Source organism: Capricornis sumatraensis, chromosome X (genome assembly GCF_032405125.1).
Source record: "Capricornis sumatraensis isolate serow.1 chromosome X, serow.2, whole genome shotgun sequence".
In the NCBI taxonomy this organism is placed as follows: Eukaryota; Metazoa; Chordata; class Mammalia; order Artiodactyla; family Bovidae; genus Capricornis; species Capricornis sumatraensis.
Window position 1 is genome coordinate 143703838 of NC_091092.1, and position 25411 is coordinate 143729248.

Here is a 25411-nt window from a genome sequence, read left to right on the forward strand (position 1 = left end):
TGGGGGAAAAAAAAAACCAACTTCTGGTCTGGCAGCTGCAGAATCCATGTGGCAGTAAGGGTCTGACTCCTGCAGCTGTTTCTCATGCACTCCTGCAAGCTCGGGACTGTGGACTTCATCCAAGAGCTTTATCATCTCCATGGCAACCAGGACAGCCACAGGTCCCAGTGTTTCCTTTTGAAAAATGAGAATTGTGGGTATGTGCTTGGCATCATAGACATGGGTGTTCCTGAAAACATTCACCATGAAAGTGAAAGTCACTCAGTCGTGTCTGACTGTTTTGCGATCCCATGGACTATACAGTCCATGAGAATTCTCCAGGCCAGAATCCGGGAGTGGGTAGCCTTTCCCTTCTCCAGGGGAATCTTCCCAACCCAGGGATTGAACCGAGGTCTCCCGCATTGCAGGTGGATTCTTTACCAGTTGAGCCACAAGGGAAGCCCAAGAAGACTGGAGTGGGTAGCCTATCCCTTCTCCAGCTAATCTTCCCGACCCAGGAATTGAACCAGGGTCTCCTGCATTGCAGGTGGATTCTTTACCAACTAAGCCATCAGGGAAGCCCCCGAAATCCCTGAAAATCCAGTAAAATTTCAGCATACCAGGAGTCCTTGGATTGGGGAGGCACTCAATGAGGAATCATCTCATGATTTGGCTATTTCTATTCTCCCAAGAATTTCTTTGTAGTGAAAGTCACATTGAATGTGAGCAAGGTGCATCTCTGAAAAATTTACCCAGTTCTAGTCTTTTAACTCCTCAGTGTTTAAGGAAGCACCTTGGAATTGTGGAGTTAGTTCTCCCCTGCCCTTTCCCTGTTTGTTGTGAGTGACCCATGGCCCCAGAAGCCTTCACATCTATCAGAGTTTATGCTTCTCCCTGCCTCTCTGACCGTGGCTTGAACATTCCTACCTTTGGATTAAGAATGCAAAGTTACTGAGGGTTTCACACCCATGTTTCAGATACTTAGGTGTCACTCCTTAATGCTTAGTGTTGTCGCTGTTCTGTAGCTCAGTCATGCCCAACTCTTTGTGACTCCCATGGACGGCAGCACGCCAGGCCTCCCTGTCCATCACCAGCTCCCGGAGTTTACCCAAATTCATGTCCATCAAGTCGGTGATGCCATCCAACCATCTCACCCTCTGTCACCCTCTTCTCCTCCTGCCTTCAATCTCTCCCAGCATCAGGGTCTTTTCCAAAGAGTCAGCTCTTTGAATCAGGTGGCCAAAATACTGGAGTTTCAGCATCAGTCCTTCCAATGAATATTCAAGACTGATTTCTTTTCAGATGGACTGGTGTGATCTCCTTGCTGTCCATACTTAATATTTACAGGAATCCCCCTGTAACTGCATATATAGTTGCATTAAAGACCTACCATGTCAGGAGACCTGCTTTGGAGAAAGCTGACATTTTCCAAGTATAGCCTACATGTCAGACTCTGCTAAGGACCCTTATCTTCTAATACCTCCACCTGTGAGTAAGGCCAGGCTGGCTGATGCCTTTTGGTATGGCTCACGGCGATCCACGGCCAGTGTGACTTGTCACTGGCCCTTCTCTTTGGCTGGAGCCCACGTCATATTAGTACTGAAATATTTTTAATATCACATGTCGAAAGAGTTGTTATTATCCCTCTTCTCATAGAATCTGAAGAAATCCCCAAAGGTATAGATAAAGACTCAGCTGGAACATTATCTTTTCACAAATGGCTAAGCTATATACATTCACCTTTTAGATTCAGTTAGCAATGGTGACTAACTCAGACATTTTTGAGAGCCATATTGCCTAGAGAATTTATGTAACTTTAATCTCGTTCTCCAACCTTTAACGACAAAGGTGTTTTTGTATTTTGCACCTCACAGACTATTTACTGGGAAATATATGCATATTTCTCTTGGCCCTTCTGTTGCATGTGGTTACGTTTAGAAACTATTTAACAAGATTTGAGAGGAGGTAAGTGAGCAAGACTTTGTGCTATTGATCAGATGTGCAGGGGAGGAACTGCTATAATAATGATGGACAAGTAATCCATATATTCAGACCCATGGAATGTATTCCCCATTTGCTGAAAAAGCTGAAATGCAAGCAAGTGATTAACCCTAGAGAATATAACGTGATCTTCTGGTTTATAGGAAGAGTGCCTGCCATTGTCTCACTGAGGACATAGGAGCTACCATTCGCCTGATAAATTTAGATTTGGGGCTGATCATTTAATTTTAAAAAGCACAGCAGGACTTGAGAGTTCTTGCGCACCACTTTCTCCATGCCTGACTAGTGGATAAAAATACATAATAAATCCAGTTGCTTTGAGATGGAAAGAATGTGCAAATCATTGGTATTTTTAGAAAATCATTATCCTTTAAACTCCTCACGTGCTCTCCTCAAGTGAACGCAATTCACAGACAAAGTTAAGGCAATTTAAATACAGCAAGTTTTGAAGGAACTATATTTGAGATGGAATGTGTTTTTAAAAAATCAAAATGAGTAGTTGCTTGTTCTGAGATTACAGAACTAGGGAACTGAGATTTACCTGCCGAACATAAAAGCACCTGGAAACCTGCAATATTAACTTTAAGTCCTCAGTGTGGTCTGATAATTTGTTAGCTGGTTTCATCACCAGTCTTTTTCCTATGTGCCATTTCTCCTTGCTGAAGGCTGGGAAGCACAGCCTAGAGTTGACTCTGGAAATTCACCATTTAGAAAACTCAGAGGGGAGGCTTAACTTAGAAATAAAACGTTCATTTATGGTTTTATTGCTTATTACCTTAAACCATTCCTTTGATGCAAATGTTAACTTGATGATCAGTAATTCTAATTAGTCTCTCCTGTAAAACAGCAAGAAAAAAAGTAAACTGGTGATAGAGTTTAGCAGCAGAGAAACACCTATTCTTCACGCTTTTCCACCTTTACTGGAGAGACTGAGGAATCAGAGGATACGCTTTGGGGAAAAAGGCAATTGCTGGAATGTGTTTGCGTAGACTCATTTGCATCTTTATTTTATTTTGGCATGGGGCTGTCAGCAATTATGTGCTGCCCTAAGTGACCTACAGGGAGTGTTTCTTTGGCGTAGCACGCAGCAGACCTAGAGGAAGTGTGTGCTCATCAACAGTGCGAGGCCAGTAAACTGTGTTGAAGAATAGAAGTGGACCACAGATGGCCAGGAATGCACAGATGGGGAAAACGGTTCGGGGACGTTGGAGGCTCTCCCGTAGCAATCAGTAGCAAGTCCAGCCGATAACTGATGGTCATAAGGGGCCTAAGGAGACATGGAAGCTGATGTTGCACGTGGTGGTCTCTGTGGAGCCTGTGCACTGGGAGTAGTCATGTAAGGGTCTACAGACATGTGAAGCCCCACGCGGACTTTGAGCTCCATCCGTTCATGCCTCTGTAAGACCTGAATCATTTGTCATGTTCAAGTGTACATAGTCCATGACTTTGCAACCCTGAAATGCTTTTTCTTAGTGGATTTCTCTTTTTTAATTTTATTTATTTATTTTTATTAATTTATTCATTTTAACTGGAGGCTAATGACTTTACAATGTTGTGGTGGTTCTTGCCATACATTGACTTGAATCAGCCATGGGTGTACATGTGTTTCCCATCCTGAACCCGCCTCCCACCTCCCTCCCCATCCCATCCCTCAGGGTCATCCCAGTACACCAGCCCTGAGCACCCTGTCTCATGCATCAAACCTGGACTGGCGATCTGTTTCACATATGATAATATACATGTTTCAATGCTATTCTCTTAGGTCATCCCACCCTCTCCCTCTTCCACGGAGTCCAAAAGACTGATTTGTACATCTGTGTCTCTTTTGCTGTCTTGCATACAGGGTTATCGTTAGCATCTTTCTAAATTCCATATATATGTGTTAGTATACTGTATTGGTGTTTTTCTTTCTGACTTGCTTCACTCTGTATAATAGGCTCCAGTTTCTGTTTGGGTTTTTCAAATACATATTTTATTTTGATTATTGACAATAGAAAATTCTCTACTTATTATGTCTTAAATTTATAAGATGTCATATCATAAAACTCCTAGAAGAACACATCGGCAAAATGTTCTCTGACATAAATTGTAGCATCCTTTTCTCAGGTCAGTCTCCCAAAGCAACAGAAATAAAAGCAAAAATATAATAATAAGAAATAGAATCTAATTAAATTTACACGGGCTTCCCTCATAGCTCAGTTGGTAAAGAATCTGCCTGCAATACAGGAGACCTGTGTTCGATCCCTGGGTTGGGAAGCTCCCCTGGAGGAGGAAATGGCAACCCACTCCAGTATTCTTGCCTGGAGAATCCCATGGACAGAGGAGCCTGGCGGGCTATGGTCCATGCGATTGCAAGAGTCGGACATGACTTAGGGACTAAACCGCCACCAGTGCATGTGTTTGTACCACAAAGAAAAACGGAAACAAAATGAAAATATACCCAATGGCCTATGACTTAGAGCAGCGTATAATTTCTTGATAGTTCCATTCCAAAAAAAAGCTGACTCTAGTTCTAGGTGTCTCCTTCTTCTAGGTTCCTCCTTTTAACGGAATCATGAAATATTTGGAATTCATCCGTGTTGTTGCAAATGACAGGGTTTCTTGCTCTTAAGGCTGAACGTTTCATTGTACGTGTATATCATCTTTTGTTTTTCTGTTCATTGGTCAGTGGACACTTACATTGTTTCCATATCTTGGCTATTGTGGATAAAGTTGCGATGAACATGGGAGTGTAACTAACTGTCTGAGATCCTGCTTCCAGTTCTTTGGGGGTATATACCCAGACGTGGCATTGCTGCATCATGCGGTAATTCTACTTTTAATTTTTTTAGTAACTTCCACCCTGTTTTTTTCCCTTGTGGCCATGCCAGTTTAATGCTCATCAGCGATGTACAGGTTCCCTTTCCTCTACATCCTTGCCGACACTCACTTCCTGTCTTTTTGAGGATGGCAGTTCTAGCAGATGTGAGTTGATGTGTTGTTGTGGTTTTGATTTGCATTTCCCTGATGAGTGGGGACGTTGAGTATCTTTTCATGTGTCTTCCTGGCCATTTATACGTCTTCTTGGTCAAATGTCTATTGAGGCTTTTTGCCCATTTTAAAATCAGGTTGTTTGTTTTTTGCTATTGAGTTGTACTGATCTCTTTTCTGTTTTAGATATTAGCCTCTTATCAGATACGCAGTTTACAAATATTTTCTCCCATTCATTAAGCTGCCTTTTTTACTTGTTTTTTCATTTGCTGTGAAGAAGCCTTTTAGTTTTATGTAGCTCTCTGTTTTTCTTGTGTTGCTTCTGGGTTTTTGTTTTTGTTTTTTGGCGTCTTATCCAAGAAATCATTACCGGGACCAATGCTATGAAACGTATACCCTGTGCTTCCTTCCAGGAGTTTAAGTGTCAGGCCTTAATCCATTTAGTGTTAATTTTTTTTTGGAATGGTGCAAAATTGGGGTCTGATTTCATTCATTCACATGTGCATATCTGCTTTCCCCAGCACTGATAGTTGAAGAAACTCAAGTTTTCGAAGTGGATGTGTAGATGTAGCTATAACACCACACGCGCAGCTCATCTCTGCACTGACTGCTTTCTGCTGTTGCTATCTGAGTGCTTTGTTGAGCAACCCAGATCACACGTGTGCACGTGCAAACACACAAAGACACCGCACATACACACAACACAATACACACTCTAAGGCCGTCTATCATGTGAAGCTGCTGTGCAGCAAATCACTGCAGATGGTGGCTGCAGCCACGAAATTAAAAGACGCTTGCTCCTTGGAGGCAAAGCCATGACCAACCTAGACAGCATATTAAAAAGCAGAGACATTACTTTGCCAACAAACGTCCATCTAGTCAAACCTCTGGTTTATCTGGTAGTCATGTATGGATGTGAGAGTTGGACTATAAAGAACGCTGAGAGCCGAAGAATGGATGCTTCTGAACTGTGGTGTTGGAGAAGACTCTTGAGAGTCCCTTCTCCTGCAAGGAGATCAGAGCAGTTCATCCTACAGGAAATCAGCCCTGAATATTCATTGGAAGGACTGATGTTGAAGCTGAAGCTCCAATACTTTGGCCACCTGATGCAAAGAACTGACTCATTGGGAAACACCCTGATGCTGGGAAAGATTGAAGGTGGGAGAAGGGGACAACAGAGGATGAGATGGTTGGATGGCATCACCGACTTGATGGACATGAGTTTGAGCAAACTCCAGGAGTTGGTGATGGACAGGGAAGCATGGTGTGCTGCAGTCCATGGGTTTGCAAAGAGTTGAACACAACTGAGCGATTAAACTGAACTGAGCGTTTCTTTCTTCCTTTCAGAAGATCTCATGTTTCCCTTCTTTTTTTTTTTTTAATATTATCATTTCTTAAGTCTGAGGACTCTTCTTCCTCCAGCTTTACTGTGTAAGGGAATGAAGAGGTTGACCCTATATCATTTCTTCACTTTGCCACTCTGTCCAAAACATAGAGAGACGTTTGTTCTGAGGATTTTTATGCTCAAAACTTTAGGGACTTAAAAGATGGACAAAAGCATCAGAGAATGTACAGTTTCCTGTCTCTCCCTCTCTCCCTCTCTCTCTCTCTCTCTCTCTCTCTCTTTCTGGGTTGTGCCATGTGGCTTGTGGGATCTTGGTTCCCCTACCAGGGTTTGAACCTGCGCTCTTGGCAGCAAAAGCATGGAGTCCTAACCACTGGCCTGCCAGGGAATTCCTCCAGTCTCTTCTTAAATGCCATCCATGCTGGCTTTCTTTGTGTTTTCTTGTGATTCCTTTGTGGCCGGGCTTTATGGGAATATTCAGCTTTTTTACTTTTAATATCTAGAAGTTACAGCTTCTCAAGTGTACCTTTTTCTTCTGCTTCTCCTTCAGTTGTAATTAAAGAATAAATGTGCAAAGATTAACGAAAGGTTTCTCAGTGTTTTGATCGCCAGTTAACATCTGTAGACCCCAGACTAGGCTGTTTCTCTGTGGTGGTTATCAGGTCATGGGTATTCTGCTTCTCCATCTTTTCTGGACGCTGGGTAGATTTTAGGCCATGTGACAGCGTTTGGCCAACAGAATTGACTGGACGAAGCGTGACATGCTTCTGGGTCTCCTTAAGGCAGTCCGTGATTCCTGATGTTTCCGTCCTTCGACCTAGGTTATCATGAGAATACCTGCTGAGTTGAGATGGCTTTGAGGCAAAAAACAGAAAGGACGTGATGGAAACATTGCTTTAGTTTATTAAGAAGCGCTCCTAAGAAAATGTGTTGACAATGTACACACTAGAAAGAGGAAAAAGATTTGTCTACAAAGCATGAAAAATTCAGTGGAATCTCCCCCTGGAAATTCCAGAATCTCTTCTTCCTTTTTTTAGATGACATAGCTCTTTCTGTCTTTGGAAGCTCTCTATATATGGCCTTCCCTGGTGGCACGTGGTAAAGCATCCGCCTGCCAATGCAGGAGACTCGGGTTCGATCCCTGGGTCAGGAAGATCCCCTGGAAATGGAGATGGCAATCCATTCCAATCTTCTTGCCTGAATAATCCCACAAACAGAGAAGCCTGTTGGACTACAGTGCATGGGGTACCAAGAATTGGACATAAGTGGGCACGCAGGCACACGGCTCTTCATTTATTTTTAGGTGGCGTAGCTCGTTTATTTGGAAGCTCTATGTTGCTTCCAACAATAGAGCTCTCAGTTGCTCCCAACTGAGTTTGGGATTCAGGCTCATTGACTACGATACCCAGCCTCCGAACAGAGCAGAGCTCCTGTGGCAAGCCAGACCACTGTGACAGTGTACCCTGGACTTCTGTGTCCACGGTCCCCGCTGAGAAGGTCACAAATGGTCATCCTGGTTATAACGTGATTGTGGGACCCAGGTCAGAGTTGTTTGGACCAAGGATGGAGGGCTTTCCACCAGTGGAATGTTCTGTGCTATCTGCCCACCGTCTGCCCTCTCCGCTGGGTCCCGACGGACTTGTCTGTGAGATTTCATTGAAAAGTTTGACTGTGATGCATTCAGGAAGAGTCAGCAGATCGAGAGACATGCAGGAAAAATCTTCACTGACTTGGAGCATTTTTTTTTTAATTTTTAAATGAAATTTTTGATAAATATTCTTTATGAAATTGTGCCTGCAGATTTATAAAGTTTATGCCACCTGGTATAGTCCATGTCATCATCTTACATAAAAATATCCATAGCAAAGATTAAGTGCCTGCAAAAACAGTGTAAATGTTTATTATCTCTTTTTTTCTACTATTTTGAAAATTTTCTGATTTCGATGAACTTTCACTACTTTAAAAAATAAATATAAGTTGGTTAAAGATGATAAAAGGCCACCGAGGAAATACCAGATGATAAGTCCCTTGAGGAGCAGGCCTGAATCTCTGTCCACGTGACCTGTGAGAGGGGCCTGACATTGTCTTTCTGTCTCGAGAGGAGGAAGCTAATATGGCGTCCTTGGCATTGAGCTGTGCATTGGGGCTTTGCCAAGCGTGGGGCCTTCCTTGCCCTGTCTCTGCTGATTAATGAGCTGAAGCTGCCGTCCCCTTCTAATCACTTGGTCCCGTCAGCACTGTCTGCAGATGGTGTGTGAATTACCTATCTGTACGGGTTACTAAGCATCTTTTCCTAAACCATCATCTTTCTCTAAACAGTTCTTCAGTTCAGTTATCATTCACGGAAATCCAACCGTTTGGGGAGATTCTGCAGTGTTTCCAGATGTAAAAAGAACCACAACCAACACCTTTTCAAGGTCTTCCCCTCTCTCTCTCTGCCCCATACTCTCTCTTTTGTGATCCAAATGGGATGTCAGAGTCTGTACACCTCAAGTCAAGGGACGTAATCTAATTGGGATGACAGACCAATTTAGATGACACAGCAGAGCATTCATCACACCAATGAATCTCAATGCTTATTTCACACCCTGGGCGTGATTCAAGTCCAGTGGGAGGGAATGCGATCAAGCCCAGAGTGAAACTCGAACAGAATGTAAATGGAAGAAAGAGCTGTACGTGGGATGTGGGCACTGCTGTGATTCAGGAGGCTCCACATACGCAACCACACAGACTCAGGGCAGGCAAAAGTCTGATCCCATGTGTATGCTCTTACTGTATAATAGTTTACAGTTTACTGCCTGGAGATCCGCCCTTCCTTTCCTGGGGCTCAGACAAGAGAGGGGCTATACTAGTGCAGATCCGAATAAATGGGCAAGCCAACCTCCCACCCTGGGTCCTCCAGCCTCTTCCATTCTATGCAATGAACACCCAGTATCAGGCGTAATGAACCAGGAATTTGAGCAAAAATCGGCTGTGTGGCTTGTGGGTTTTTCAAATGCTGTAAAAATTTTTCTTTAATTTTTATTTTTACTTTATTTTACTTTACAATACTGTACTGGTTTTGCCTTACATTGACATGAATCGGACTTGGTGACCCTTGTGCAATTACTAACCGTTCGGGTCCAACGGTTGTTTGGAAGCTGAAATTCTTTCTGTTTTCAAGTTGATTTTAAAAAGTACACAACACCGATCTAAGGCATACGGTTAAGAGCCTTGTATTGTGAGTACAAAGATGCTTGTAAGTCACCGAAAAGGATGCATAAGTGAAATGTTTTCGACTGGTCCGGAGTTGGTCAGTCATACAAAGAAAGGAAGAAAGTGAAGTTGCTCAGTAGTGTCCGATTCTTTGCGACCCCATAGACTGTAGCCCACCGGGCTCCTCCGTCCATGGGATTTTCCAGGCAAGAATACTGGAGTGGGTTGCCATTTCCTTCTCCAGGGGATCTTTCCGGCCCAGGGATCGTACCTGGGTCTCTCACACTGCAGGCAGACTCTTCACTGTCTGAGCCACTAGGGAAGCCTCTAGTCATACAAACCAGCTCTCTTATCACTTGGTTGCTAAGAAACCGGTGCGTTGCATTTATGACATGAAAATACGGTTTGATTTTCAGACTACACTTGAGTATTGCTCTTTTCTACGAGATAGAGACGTTCTCTAAGGAACTACGCTTTCCTTCTCAGCTTCTTTTCCTCGCTTTACCCTTTTAATTTCATGGACTTGGTGGTTCATGGGGTCGCAAAGAGTCAGACACGACTGAGCGACTGAGCTGAACTGAACCACACCTAAGGTTTCGGATATCTTTGTTGACTCCTGCATTTTTGCCCATGATTTATTAGTTTGACGTGTATCTATACAAAAAGCCTATAGCAAGCCGAGGTATTTTGTTGAAATGGAGGAAACAGCAGTGAACAGGATGGGTGGGAATCTCTGCCACCATGGTAAAAGTCAAAACAGAAATCGTTTTGAAGGAATTGATAAGGGCTGGAGTGTGAAGGGGCTTCTGAGCTGCCAGCAATATGCTGTTCCATGGCTCCACATTAGTTACATGGCAATGTTCACTGAGTAAAAATTCGTTAAGCTGTATACGCTTAAAAACCTTTTGTTGCAGCTTGATAGATAGAAAACGCATACAGCCTGCATGTGCAGTTTGGATTTTCACAAATGGAAGACAGCCAGTAATGCGGGACTAAATGAACGGTAGAGCCCATTAAGACCCTCGAATCATGTCTTTTGCTCCTTTCCGGTCACTGAGTCCCATCCTGGTTTCACAAAGCAGAGACTGACTGTGCTCCTTTCTGTACTTGGTGTGGCATAGAGTATGTCCCCTTTGGTCCCGACCTCTTTTACTCGGCGTTGGGTTTGAGAGTCATCCACACTTTTACCTGTGGCGTGTTGCTCTTTCTCATGGTCAGAGAGTATTCCATGGTGTAAATGTAATACAGCTTACCCATCCATTCATGGACTGATGGACGTTTGGACCGTTTCTACTCTTCGTCACAATGAATACAGCTGCTCTGAAGATACCGTGCATGTTTCTTGGTGAGCTTACCTCAGAATATCTGTTGGGTGTATTCCGAGACATGGAATTGTTGGGTTCTAGGGCACAACTGCACTCATCTCACACGCTAGTAAAGCAATGCTCAAAATTCTCCAAGCCAGGCTTCAGCAATACGTGAATCGTGGACTTCCAGATGTTCAAGCTGGTTTTAGAAAAGGCAGAGGAACCAGAGATCAAATTGCCAACATCCGCTGGATCATGGAAGAAGCAAGAGAGTTCCAGAAAAACATCTATTTCTGCTTTATTGACTATGCCAAAGCCTTTGACTGTATGGATCACAATAAACTGTGGAAAATTCTGAAAGAGATGAGAAAACCTGACCTGCCTCTTGAGAAACCTATATGCAGGTCAGGAGGCAACAGTTAGAATGGGACAAGGAATAACAGACTGGTTCCAAATAGGAAAAGAAGTATGTCAAGGCTGTATATTGTCACCATGCTTATTTAAGTAATATGCAGAGTACATCATGAGAAACGCTGGGCTGGAAGAAGCACAAGCTGGAATCAAGATGGCTGGGAGAAATATCAATAACCTCAGATATGCAGATGACAGCACCCTTCTGGTAGAAAGTGAAGAGGAACTAAAAAGCCTCTTGATGAAAGTGAAAGAGGAGAGTGAAAAAGTTGGCTTAAAGCTCAACATTCAGAAAACGAAGATCATGGCATCTGGTCCTATCAGTTCATGGGAAATAGATGGGGAAACAGTGGAAACAGTGTCAGACTTTATTTTTTTGGGCTCCAAAATCACTGCAGATGGTGACTGCAGCCATGAAATTAAAACACACTTACTCCTTGGAAGGAGTCATGACCAACCTAGATATCATATTCAAAAGCAGAGACGTTACTTTGCCAACAAAGGTCTGTCTAGTCAAGGCTATGGTTTTTCCAGTGGTCATGTATGGATGTGAGAGTTGAACTGTGAGGAAAGCTGAGTGCCGAAGAATTGATGCTTTTGAACTGTGGTGTTGGAGAAGACTCTTGAGAGTCCCTTGGACTGCAAGGAGATCCAACCAGTCCATCCTAAAGGAGGTCAGTCCTGGGTGTTCATTGGAAGGACTGATGTTGAAGCTGAAACTCCAATACTTTGGCCACCTGATGAAAAAACTGACTGATTTGAAAAGACCCTGATGCTGGGAAAGATTGAGGGCAGGAGGAGAGGGGACAACAGTGAATGAGATGGTTGGATGGCATCACCAATGGGATGGACATGGGTTTGGGTGGACTCCAGGAGTTGGTGATGAACAAGGAGGCCTGGCATGCTGCTGTTCAGGGGGTCACAAAGAGTCGGACACGACTGAGCATCTGAACTGAACTGAACTGAATAGCTCAGTTGGTAAAGAATCTGCCTGCAATGCAGGAGACCTGGGTTCGATCCCTGGGTTGGGAAGATCCCCTGGAGAAAGGAAAGGCTACCCACTCCAGTATTCTGGCCTGGAGAATTCCATGGACTGTAAAGTCCATGGGGTCGCAAAGAGTGGGACATGACTGAGCGACTTTCACTTTCAGCGACTGAAACGGTGGTGGACAAGAAAGATGGTAGGGATGCCTGAAACTTTTTGCTGTGGATGATTAGGGTACAGAGGGTATAAATGGGAACTGCATCTTGAGGGTGATGAGAGCAGGGAGAAAGGAAAGATAAAGCATCGAGTTTGGACTTCGGTGCGGGTTGACTAAAGCACTTGGGTGGACAAAGTCCAGCAGAGAGTTAAAAATACGATTCTGCAGGCTGAGAGAGAGAGATGGACTAGAGACATGTCGTTGGCGGCGGTAGGGATTCTAGAGGTAATGGAAAGGACGTGCATGAATGAGGCCCTGCTCATCGCAGAAGGGATGAGAGAAAAGAGAGCTGAGGATGGCACCTAATCTTTAAATGTCAGCCCAAGAGAGAGACTAGAGCTCAAATGTGTGTTGCCTGGACAACCAAGGGAGTGAACAGTTTGAGAAAGATGGAAGCGGCCAACAGCGTCAAGAATTACGGAACCGTCAAGTAAAGTGAAGTCGCTCAGTCGTGTCCGACTCTTTGCGACCCATGGACTAGAGCCTGTAGATTGTAACCAGGCTCCTCTGTCCAGGGGATTTTCCAGGCAAGAATACTGGAGCGAGTTGCCATTTCCTTCTCCAACAGTCAAGTAAAACGAGGAACAAAAAGCAAGCAAGGTCTTGATAAAAGCACTTTTAAAGCAGATGAAGACACATCAAGAACCAGGAGGTGGAGCAATGAAGTTAACGGTGACTTGCTCTTTCAAGAAGCTTGTCTCTGAAGAGGGATGAAACGGGAATGGACATAAAGGAGTCTAGGGCAGTGTTCTGTCTTTGTGTTCTGAAGCATGTAACACTGTATCAAACAGAGAGCAAGAACTCAAGGAGAGAGTGTTGGAGTAAACCATGCATTATTTCTGATCCCTTTGCTGGCTTATTTTAACAGTTTTTACCGAGTAATGGCCGTGAGATCGCCTTTTATCTAAAGATGTATTTATTTAATTTTATTTTTTGGCTCTGGTGGGCCTTTGTTGCTGTGTGCAGGCCTTCTCTAGCTTCAGTGAGCGGGGGCTACTGTCTAGTTGTGGTCTGTGGGCTTCCCTGGTGGCTCAGATGGCAAAGAATCAGCCTGCAATGCGGGAGACCTGGGTTTGATCCCTGGGTCAGGAAGATCCCCTGGAGAAGGCAGTGGCAATCAGCCCACTCTGGTGTTTTTGCTTGGAGAATCCCATGGACGGAGGAGCCTAGCGGGCCACCATCCATGGGGTTTTGAAGACTGGGAGACAGCTGGGCGACTAGCACTTTGACTTTCACTCTCGTTGTGAAGCATCTTGTTGTGAAGCTCTCAGAGTGGGGGCTTCCATGGTTGCAGGAGGTGAGTTCAGTTGCTATAGCCGTAGGCTCTAGGCCACAGTCTCAGTGGTTAAGACGCTAGGGCTTAGTTTATCCGCGGCATGTGGGATCTTCCCGGACCAGGGCTCGAACCCGTGTCAGCTGCATTGGTAGACAGGTTCTTAACCTCTGGACCACCAGGGAAGCCCGACATCACCGTTTAAACATATTCTTGCCTCAATCACATAAGTTAGACTTCTGAATTTATATCCTCTAGAATCACATATGCACGTAGCTGGTTTTCCCCAGAAATATTGTTAACAGCTTGTATTTAAATATCTTGTGGGACACCTAGTTCTCATCTGGAGAAGGGCATGGGAACCCAGTCCAGCATTCTTGCCTGAAGAACCCCTGGACAGAGAGGAGCCTGGTTGCGCTACAGTCCACAGGGTTGCACAGAGTAGGACACGACTGAAGTGACTTAGCATGCAGTTCTCATCCCCTAAAGAGGTACATTTTATACTATTATCTTTGTACATTGGTGTTATTACAAGTGAGAAATGGCTTCAATTAAGTGGAATTTTGAAACGGCAAATATAGAGAGAATGAAACATTGATTTAAAAAATTGACTAGAGGAGGCAGATTGCATATCAAGAGGAATGCTGCTCATTTGCTTAGGAAAGCAGGGTGATTGTTCTTTTTGAAAGGGGGAGATCAAAACAATGGGAGGCAAAAAGGCTCAGCAAATGAGGGCTACATGCATTTTCCGTTGTTTCTTTTTGATCCATGGGCTTCAGGAATCCAGGGCTAAGAAAAGAATGGATGGATTGATTCAGAGAATGTAATTTCACAATGGCTGAGCTTGTTTTCTTTATTGCCGAATCTCCAGTGCTTACATGCAGGCCTGGTAAATAAGGAAGCTTCTCACAAGTACTTGCCGGATGAATGAAAGATCTTTTTCTAGAGTAAGGAAGGGCAGGCTTCAGAATATGGGAATTTTTAAGAAGGAATTCTCTATAAGATGGCTAATGGACTTTCAATGTGGTACCTGACAGTCAGTCATTAGTGATTTTTTTTCCTCTGCCACCATTCCCTTCTTTTACCCAAGTCTTTGGCAAAGTGTGTTGATTGGGTTAGTGGTGCTTTAGGAAGGGAAGAGAAGGGCTTGGGGGTGGTGTTGGGGGAAAGGGCCTAGCGATGACAGCAGGTCGGGGGAGGACCCCAGACACTGCGAAAGCAAGTGGGTAAGAGCTCAGAGTAAGAGGTGACATGGCCCAGGTTCTCAGGCTCAACCTCAGTTCAGTTCAGTTGCTCAGGCATGTCTGACTCTTTGCAACCCCATGGACTGCAGCATGCCAGGCCTCCCTGTCCATCACCAACTCCTGGAGTTAACCCAAACTCATGTCCATTAAGTCAGTGATGCCATCCAACCGTCTCATCCTCTGTTGTCCCCTTCTCCTCCCACCTTCAGTCTTTCCCAGCATCAGGATCTTTTCCAATGAGTCAGCTCTTCGCATCAGATGGCCAGAGTATTGGAGCTTCAGCTTCAGCATCAGTCCTTCCAATGAACATTCAGGACTGATCTCCTTTAGGATAGACTGGTTGGATCTCCTTGCAGTCCAAGGGACTCTCAAGAGTCTTCTCCAACACCACAGTTCAAAAGCATCGATTCTTCAGCAGTCAGCTTTATGGTCCAACTCTCACACCCATACATGACTACTGGAAAAACCACAGCTTTGATTAGATGGATCTTTGTCTACAAAGTAATATCTCTGCTTTTTAATATGCTGTCTAGGTTGGTCATAGCTTTTCTTCCAAGCAGCAAGTGTCTTTTAATTTCATGCCTGCAGTCACCATCTGCAGTGATGTTGGAGCCCAAGATAATGAAGTCTCTCACTGTTTCCCCATCTATTTGTCATGAAGTGATGGGACTGGATGCCATCCATGATTTTAGGTTTCTGAATGTTGAGTGTTAAGTCAACTTTTTCACGCTCCTCTTTCACTTTTCAGCAAGAGGCTCTTTAGTTCCTCTTCACTTTCTGCCATGAGGGTGGTGTCACCTGCAGACTCTGAAGGATTATTTGATAGCCATGTGAAGTTCCGCAGAAATGGGCTGTACTTTTGTTTATCTGGTTTTCCGAGGAAACAATGGAAGTGGGGAGTAATTTAACCCCTGGCCCCTTCAGTTCTCTTGTTTGTCACCATGGTGTGCTGTGAGAGAAACCTGTTGAAAGGCACATAAGGGGTTCTCTGCTTTACAAGGTCCCAGGGCTCTGCCTGGTATTGAGCGACTTGGAGGAGATGCCTTGCGGATGCCTGAGATACGGGAAGCGTGCCTTTCTGCTCACTGCCTGCAAAGCCCTTCCTCATGGGCGTCAAGGACCAGGTTTGCAAACCACTGAGCTCAGAACCCATTGCTGGTGATACAGCTGCATTTAAAAAATTTATTTATTTATTTTAATTGGAGGCTAATGACTTTACAATATTGTAGTGGTTTTTGCCATATATTGACATGAATCAGCCATGGGTGTACATGTGTCCCCCATCCTGAACCCCTCTCCCACCTCCCTCCCCACCCCATCCCTCAGGGTCGTCCCAGTGCACTGACCCTGAGCACCCTGTCTCATGCATCAAACCTGGACTGGCGATCTGTTTTTCATGAGATAATATACATGTTTCAATGCTATTCTCTCGAATTATCCCACCCTCGCCTTCTTCAAGAGAGTCCAAAAGTCTGTTCTTTACATCTGTGTCTCTTTTGCTGTCTCACATATAGGGTCATCATTACCATCTTTCTAAATTCCATATATATATATGCATTAATATACTGTATTGGTGTTTTTCTTTCTGACTTACTTCACTCTGTATAAAGGGCTCCAGTTTCATCCACCTCACTAGAACTGATTCAAATGCGTCCTTTTTAATGGCTGAGTAATATTCCGTTGTGTATATGTACCACAGCTCTCTTATCCATTCATCTGCTAATGGGCATCAGGTTGCTTCCATGTCCAAGGTATTGTAAACAGCTGCATTTTGGCAAGGGCTTTCTCAAGACTGTATCTTAACCCTCCCCACCCCCCACCCAATTTCAACCATTTGTGGGGAAATGAGGGGTGATGGTGAGAGAGTTTCTGGAGAAGGGAGCCTGCAAGCACTTCTTAAATCCTGTGTTGGTAGAAAAAGACACCCTGCTGCATTGCACAATGTGAATACTCGGATTGGCCTTTAATTAGCTGGATGGCCTTGGGCCACATCCGTGCACTCTCCTCATCGTGGTATCTGGCAGGGCGTGAAACACTTACTCGGAAGCTCCATGCAGAACCCAGGACCAGCTTTACATGAAGCTGCACGATTCCATACAGGCGGTAGTGGTGGCGTTCATTCTCTCACAGCCCAGCCTCCTGCAGGACCCCCTGAGAAAGTCCTCGGACATCCTGGGGCCGCTCAGATCTCGGGGTGAAGCTCAGTGAACTGAAGGACATCCACGGTCTCACCCAGCAGCAACAGTCTTGCTCCGGATGTGGACTTGTTGACCTGCCTGCATAGAAGCTACTCCCTTAGCTGAGGGCTCCCTGGGCTGGGACTTCGTCCTTGTTATTTATTAGAACTTTTATCTCGGAGTATGGCCGATTAACAGTGTTGTGATCATTTCAGATGCACAGCAAAGGGACTCAGCCACACGTATACACATACCCATTCTCCCCCAGACTCCTCTGCCCATCTCAGATGTTATAATCACATTGAGCAGAGTTCCCTGTGCTGTGCAGTAGGTCCTTGTTGGTTCTCCAGTTTTTTAAAAATAATTTTATTTATTTATTTTTGGCTGTCCTGAGTCTTCATCGCTGCCCAGGAGCTTTCCTCTAGTTATGGAGAGCAGGGACTGCTCTCTAGGTGCAGTCTCATCCTGGTGGCTCCTCTTGTCTCCTAGCTAAGGCTCTAAGGTGCGAAGGGTTCAGTGGTTGGAGCACATGGGCTCCGTAGTTGGGACATGTGGGCTCGGTAATTTCTCAGCATGTGGAATCTTCCCGGATCAGGGATTGAACCCAAGTCTCCTGCACTGACAGGCGGATTCTTTACCCCTAAGCCACCAGGGAAGCCCTCATTATCCGCCTTAAATATAGTGGTGTGTGCCTGTCAATCCCAAACCCCTCCCTGTCCGCCTCCATACTTACCAGGTAGGTGGAAGTTGATGATGTCAGCTCACCTGAAACATCGGGCAAGTCCTTTAACCAAAAATGTGAGGAATGGGGTAGGCCGACCAAGGCTTTTATTGTCCTGCTTAGAATTCTTCAGGACAAGGATTGCACAAATTCCATTCATTATCTGAGGCTCTGTGGGGCAGGAAGTCAACAGTAACGTTCATTTTGGTCATCTTAAGAGTCTTGTTTTCTGTGCTGTGGGACTGTGTGTGCTCGCTCAGTCGTGTGCAACTCTTTGTGACCCCGGGGACTGTAGCCCGCCGGGCTCCTCTGTCCATGGGATTCTCCAGGCAAAAACACTGGAGTGGCTTGCCATGCCCTTCTCCAGGGAACCTTCCCCACCCAGGCATCAAACCTGCGTATCTTGTACCTCCTGCACTGGCAGATGGATTCTTTACCGCTGGGACCACCTGGAGCTCCAGAGGTGGGTTACATACAAGGATGTACAGCAAATGACTTTTGTTGATATAAGAGAGATTTTTCTTAGTGCATCTGAAGAAAATTGAGTATATGAGTGTCGGCATTTAAATCAGACCTTGTGTAAGGTTTTGTTCCTTAAGCAATCAATCAAGTGGAAGAAGAAAGAAAGGAAAACAAACTCTAGCTTCTGTTAGATTGAAAGGCAGTGAAATAACAGTAAAGATCTAGAAATCCACAAACAATAGCAAAACGCAGCTAGCCAGTTCCAGAGCCGCAAGCTAACATTTAGAAGTCCTTAATATTTACCTCAAAATGTTTTATAACCACAGTTGTCATTTCCTGTCTGGCCTTTGGGTTATTTAGGCGTATGTTGCTAGATTTAAAAATATTTGAAGATAATTAGATTTATCTTGTTTTGTGACTGATCTCTGTTTTAATTGCATTGTAGTCTGAGAACGTCTCCTGTGTGATTCCAGTGGCTTTCGAGTTGTTTCATGGCCCAGAGCAGGGTGGCCACATCCTGGTGAATGTTCGAAATGCTCTTGAAAGAAATATATATTGTCCAGTTGTCTTTGGTACTTGTCTTCAATAAATGTCAATTCAGTCAGTTTGGTTAATACTGCTGTTCACTATTTTACCTCAATAGAGAAAAATGTAGAATGTTCAGGCAGTCTTCAAAGGTAATTCACATGATAAGTGAGAATAATTGGATAATATTCTCGTCACACAAAAACATCTGCTCTTTCAATAATGCCAAACTCAACCCAACTTTTTAGTATTGAGGTAAGAAATAAAGATATTTGATTCGGATCTTCTGAATTGGCCACAGATAAGTTGAACTTCTAGTTCACTTTTAAATTACAGCAAAACTATGATTTTATACTTTACAGATGAAAACAGCTATTCTAAGATCACCAAATACTGGTAAATAAATATCTTTTTTTGTCAAACAGATAAAAGGGTAATATTTGCATAAGAATAAGTTCTGCACTTGGCATACAGAGACAGTCTACCACTCTGATAACAGGCTGCTCCTGGACCATGTAGAATATGACACAGTTTTCAATACTTTGATGTAACATAATACATGTCACTAGCTTTCAGTTGTACGAAGTAGTCAAGAACATGAGCTATGTGCTTTTAATGCTGACCTAAGACTGCTGATAAAACAATCCGCACTTTTGCCTCCATCTTCTCAAATATCAGTTTTAGTTAAATTTAAAAATTTCACCAAACGCTTTGATAAACGCTGTTTCCTTCTCATTCATTTGCATAGTTACAACCCACTCCAGTGTTCTTGCCTGGAGAATCCCAGGGACAGGGGAGCCTGGTGGGCTGCTGTCTATGGGGTCGCACAGAGTTGGACATGACTGAAGTGACTTAGCAGCAGCAGCAGCAGCAGCTGTCGCATTAGAAATATGCATATAGCTTGGGTTCCTTCACTCTGTACCGTATAACTTTCAGTTCAGTTCAGTCGCTTAGTCGTCATGTCCTACTCTTTGCGACCCCAGACTGCAGCACACCAGGCTTCCCTGTCCATCACCAACTCCCAGGGCTTACACAAATTCATGTCCATCGAGTCAGTGATACCATCCAACCAACTCATCCTCTGTCACCCCCTTCTCCTCCCTTCTTCAATCTTTCCCAGGGTCTTTTCCATTGAGTCTGTTCTTTGCATCAGGTGGCCAAAGGATTGGAGTTTCAGCTTCAGCATCAGTCCTTTCGGTGAACATTCAGGACTGATCTCCTTTAGGAAGGACTGGTTGAATCTCCTTGCAGTCCAAGGGACTCTCCAACACCACAGTTCAAAACCATCAGTTCTTTGGCACTCAGCTTTCTTTCTAGTCCAACTCACACATCCATACATGATTACTGGAAAAACCACAGCCTTGACTAGACAGACCTCTGTTGGCAAAAAGGACCTTTGTTGACTTTTGTATAACTTTGCAGCATATAATTTGGCATCAGCCCTTTACACATACCAGTTTTCTGTCACGATAGCTCAATGGACATGCGTTTGAGCAAACTCCAGAAGATAGTGAAGGACAGGGAACTAGGGTGCTGCAGCCACGGGTAGCTAAGAGTTGGACACAACTTAGCGGCCGAACAACAACAAAGCAAGTCGGACTCTTTATGACCGGGGTGCTTTCCCTAAGGGGTCCTTTGCCTAAGCATGACTCAGACTAAGGCTTGGTCACACTGTAAAGAAGACACTTTTAGTTCCATCTGTCCATCCTGATGCATATATACCTACTGTCTCATCCTTACAGAAAGAGTTCAGTTGAAACTTGTGATGTACGATGCCCATTCTTTCTCTTTGAGCTACACAAAGTTGTGCTGGGGTCACAAGCAACCCCATCGCCTGAAGAAAAACAATATATTTTTGGTCCCAAAGAATGAGCAGCTCCTTTGCATGCTTGCCTTTGCAGTCAGTTGGAACTGCATTTGGTATCTGAAGGAGGACGGAGCTCCCAGGCATTGTCCAGCTCTCTGTTGATCTGATGCCAGTGGCATTTCTCAAAGTCAGAAGCTCATTCACTCTGAACAGCTTCCTAATTGACTGTGACACGTTGAGCATGTTTATCAGAGCCCAGTGTGTTTAACACTTTGGAAATACATAACCACCATGTCCCTGCTATTTAACCTTTACACATGATCAGGTCACTGAAGAGTTTGTTCCAGCCAAGAGGGGTTCAGCCGTGTCCGACTCTTTGTGACGCTATGGACTATAGCCCACCAGGTTCCTCTGTCCATGGGATTCTGCAGGTAAGAATACTGGAATGGGTTGCCATGCCCTGCTCCAGGGGATCTTCCTGACCGAGGGATCACCTTTCTCCCCAAACCATCTCCTGCATTGCAGTCAGATTCTTTGTGTCTGACTCCCAGGGAAGCCGCTTTTTCATCAAACTGAAATATTTAACACATTACATGGCAGTGCAGTGAAGTGTCATTGCACTTGGTGGGTTGTCCCAGGATACTTCTGGATTTCTTAGAGGAGTCTTTTATAGGTCCATTGATTGGAGAGTTTTACTGCATTTGATGGGGAAAGGGAAAGTGAAAGTCCCTCAGTTGTGTCTGACTCTTGACACCGTGGACTGTACAGTCCATGGAATTCTCCAGGGCAGAATACTGGAGTGGGTAGCCTATCCCTTCTCCAGGGGATCTTCCCAACCTAGGGATCAAACCCAGGTCTCCCTCACTGCAGGCAGATTATTTCCTAGATGAGCCACAAGCAAAGCCCAGGAATACTGGAGTGGGTAGCCTTTCCCTTCTCCAGGGAATCTTCCCAACCCAGGAATCAAACCAAGGTCTCCTGCATTGCAGGCGGATTCTTTACCAGCTAAGCCTGTGTGGGGAAGGGGAGAGCTTGACGAAGAGCTTGAACAATGTAGCATGATCATCTAGATGTCATTTTGACATTCAAATAGGTGAAAAAAGAAAGAATTGTCTAAAGCTAGGTTACACAGTTTTACATGTAAAGGAAAAATTCCCCCTACAATATTTTAGATTTTTCCAGATTATAATGCTTATGTAATTTGAAGATAGACATGCACATTGTTTTCTTCATAAGTTTGAAAGAGAGTTTCACCGTTTTGGGGAATCACGTTGACGAGAGCGGTGTCGCTCGTGGTGTCTGAGTTGCTCTTTATATGATCTCATGTAATGCCTATTACTTTACAGTCACTTGAAAGAGAGCTCTTTTTTGACGTCTGAATTCCATTCCCTGTAGTGACCTGCAGCCGTGCAGGGAGAAAAGTGCCCCAGAAATGCCCTTGGAGTTAGGAAATAATAATGGATACACTATTGTTCAGTCACTCAGTCGTGTCCGACTCTTTGCAACCCCGTGGGCTGCAGCACGCCAGGCTTCCCCATCCTTCAGCATCTCGTGGAACCTGCTCAAACTCTTGTCCATCGAGTTGGTGATGCCATCCAACCATCTCATCCTCTGTCATCCCCTTCTCCTCCGGTGTTCAATCTTCCCCAGCATCAGGGTCCTTTCTGATGAGTCAGCGCCTCTCATCAAGTGGCCAAAGTACTGGAGCTTCAGCATCAGTCCTTCCAATGAATATTCAGGGTTGATATCCTTAAGGACTGACTGGTTTGATCTCCTTGCTGTCGAAGGATTTTCTATGGATACGCAGAGAGATTCAATAAAGACATTGGCTCATCTAACGTAGACACACTAGTGTCGTCTACCCACATTTCAGGAAGGTGCTGACCTCTATTATGCAAATTATGAACCCGTTCCTATACTCTGAGGAAACAGCAACAACCCAAACCCCTCACAGGTCAGAATCACCTGCTGAGGTGTCTCTGTGGAGCAGAGCAGTCATCTGCAATCTTGTCTTTCCGGAACGCACAGCGAGAGCATTCAGGACTCCTCAGAAATACCACTTAGTAAAACTACTCAAATCGAAGTACTGTGCAGCTTGGGCGTTTTCTTTATATTTTCTTCTGTTTTGCAGACCTGTCTTGAGATAAAAAGGTCCGTTTCTTTCAGTTTCATTTGATTCAGTGTAGCCAGTATACCTTTAGTCCATGACACACAAACTTATGTGAAGCTGTCCCTAAGCTTGTGATACAGCTTAGTGGGGGGAATATGACCTCCCTAACAACCATAGGAGAAAAGTTGGCTTACAGCTCAACATTCAGAAAACTAAGATCATGGCATCTGGTCCCATCACTTCATGGCAAATAGACGAGGAAACAGTGGAAACAGTTGACAGTCTCCCTTTATTTTGGGGGACTCCAAAATCACTGCAGATGGTGACTGTAGCCAAGAAATTAAAAGAGGCTTTCTCCTTGGAACAAAAGTTATGACCAACCTAGACAGCATATTAAAGAGCAGAGACATTGCTTTGCCGACAGAGGTCTATCTAGTCAAGGCTGTGGTTTTTCCAGCAGTCATGTATGGGTATGAGAGTTGGACTATAAAGAAAGCTGAATGCTGAAGAATCAATGCTTTTGAACTGTGGTATTGGAGAAGACTCTTGAGAGTCGCTTGGACTGCAAGGAGATCCAACCAGTCCATCCTAAAGGAAATCAGTCTTGACTATTCATTGGAAGGGCTGATGCTGAAGCTAAAGCTCCAATCCTTTGGCCACCTGATGTGAAGAACTGACTCATTAGAAAAGATCCTGATGCTGGGAAAGATTGAAGACGGGAGGAGAGGGGGACGACAGAGGATGAGATGGTTGGATGCCATCACCAACTCGATGGACATGTGTTTGAGCAAGCTCTGGGAGTTGGTGATGGCCAGGAAGTCCATGGGGTCACAAATAGTCAGCCATGACTGAGCAACTGAACTAAACAACCATAACGTAAGGCGAACTTCCCGTGACAGAGAGAAGCCCCACATGGGTTTAAAGGAGAGGGAAGAGTGTCTTACACAGTTAAAAGCACCAATGGACAGGGAACTGAAGGTGAAAGATGTGCAGTGAGTTTGAAACTTGGATAGCATTTTGGCAGCTGGGGATGAAACATTAATAGTATAAGGGACATCTGAGGGGAAAGTGTGGCTTTCCTGGAGATTAGTCCAGTAAAAGGGGAACCGTGTGACAGACTTCAAATGTGTCTGAGGTCCTAATGTGGAGGTCACTGGGAGTTGGTATTTTGAAAATGCTGGTCTCCCTTCCAGTCTGTGATATTTGTGTGTGACGACAGCGGATGAGATGGTTGGATGGCATCACCGACTCAATGGACATGAGTTTGAGCAAGCTCTGGGAGTTGGTGAAGGACAGGGAGGCCTGGCGTGCTGTGGTCCACAGGGTCGCAAAGAGTCGGACACGACTGAGCGACTGAACAACCGGCACCCCGTGGAGAGTCCACACGGCTGAGTGGATCAGTGGTTGGTGGGCTTCAGGTGGTGCTTCCGTGCATTCATTCGCCTGTGGTCTTCAGCCTCCCAAGTTACCAGAAAGGATGCAGTGTGGGTTACACATCCAGGATTGAGAAGCTTTCCTCTCCCAAGCCAGGGACAAAGGGCCTTTGCCAGCTCCCTTACAAGTTAGCAGCTGAAGTAATCATTCAGTGCATAGAAACGGTTGGCTGTTTTACCTTCCTTTAAGAAACCACGGGCCATCGGGTCTCTCATTTAGGATGCACCATGGAGAAATGGTTGATTTCTCAAAAATAAGCTCATTGAGGGAGGGATAGCTACAGTATTAACCCTCTAAATCCTGTCGTGTATCACTGTGAATCTCTGGGACCAGGCTGGCCAGGTGAGGGCTGTGGCAGCCCATTCCAGATCGGTCTGTGCTGGAGTTTTACTTCCTCTTTGCTCTGCAGATATTAATTTACCCAGTTTTCCTATTCTGTCTGTGAGGATGGACTAGTCAACATGGAGCTGAGAAGTGTGGTGTGTTCTCTTACCCCGTAAAACCCCCAGTCACACAGTTGTTCCCCTAGGTAGATATGCCCCTTGACAACCTAAGCGAGTACGAATAATAAATCCTGCAACTTTGGAGCTCAGATGGGCCTCAGATGTTCCGCTGAGCTACCACATCCCAGCCTGGCCCAAGTGCCATTTTGCTCTGAGCTTGCCTGTCGTGGGTGTGTCCATCTCTGCTTTAGTCGCTGGTTTAAAAGGCAGCATTGCTCATAAAACGGACCTATGCTGGGCTTCCCTGGTGGGTCAGAAGGTAAAGACTCTGCCTGCAATGCGGAGACCCCAGGTTGGATCCCTGGGTCAGGAAGATCCCCTGGAGGAGGAATCGGCAACCCACTCCGGTAGTCTTGCCTGGAGAATCCCATGGACAGAGGAGCCTGGCAGGATAGAGTCCATGGGAAGTTGCAGAGTCAGACACGACTGAGCGAGTGACACACACACACGTGTGAGGTTGCAGAGAAGTCATTACCCCTGTGCTTTCCTCCAGGACACACTGGTGGCTTCAGTCTCCCGCTCCAAACGTGATAGGCACATGTGCTGTTTACTTGCAGGCTGGCAGATATTTTCTCTGCAAATGCAAACTAATGTCAAGTCTCTCTAGCGTAGTGCTTCAGAGACACACAGACAACACCTGGAGGCTTCCAGGTTCATGAACACGGGGGGCTCAGCACACCTGGAATCAAGTCGCCTATGCCTGGGGGGATGCCTCATGGAAGGGGCAAACCAACAGCCATCAGGC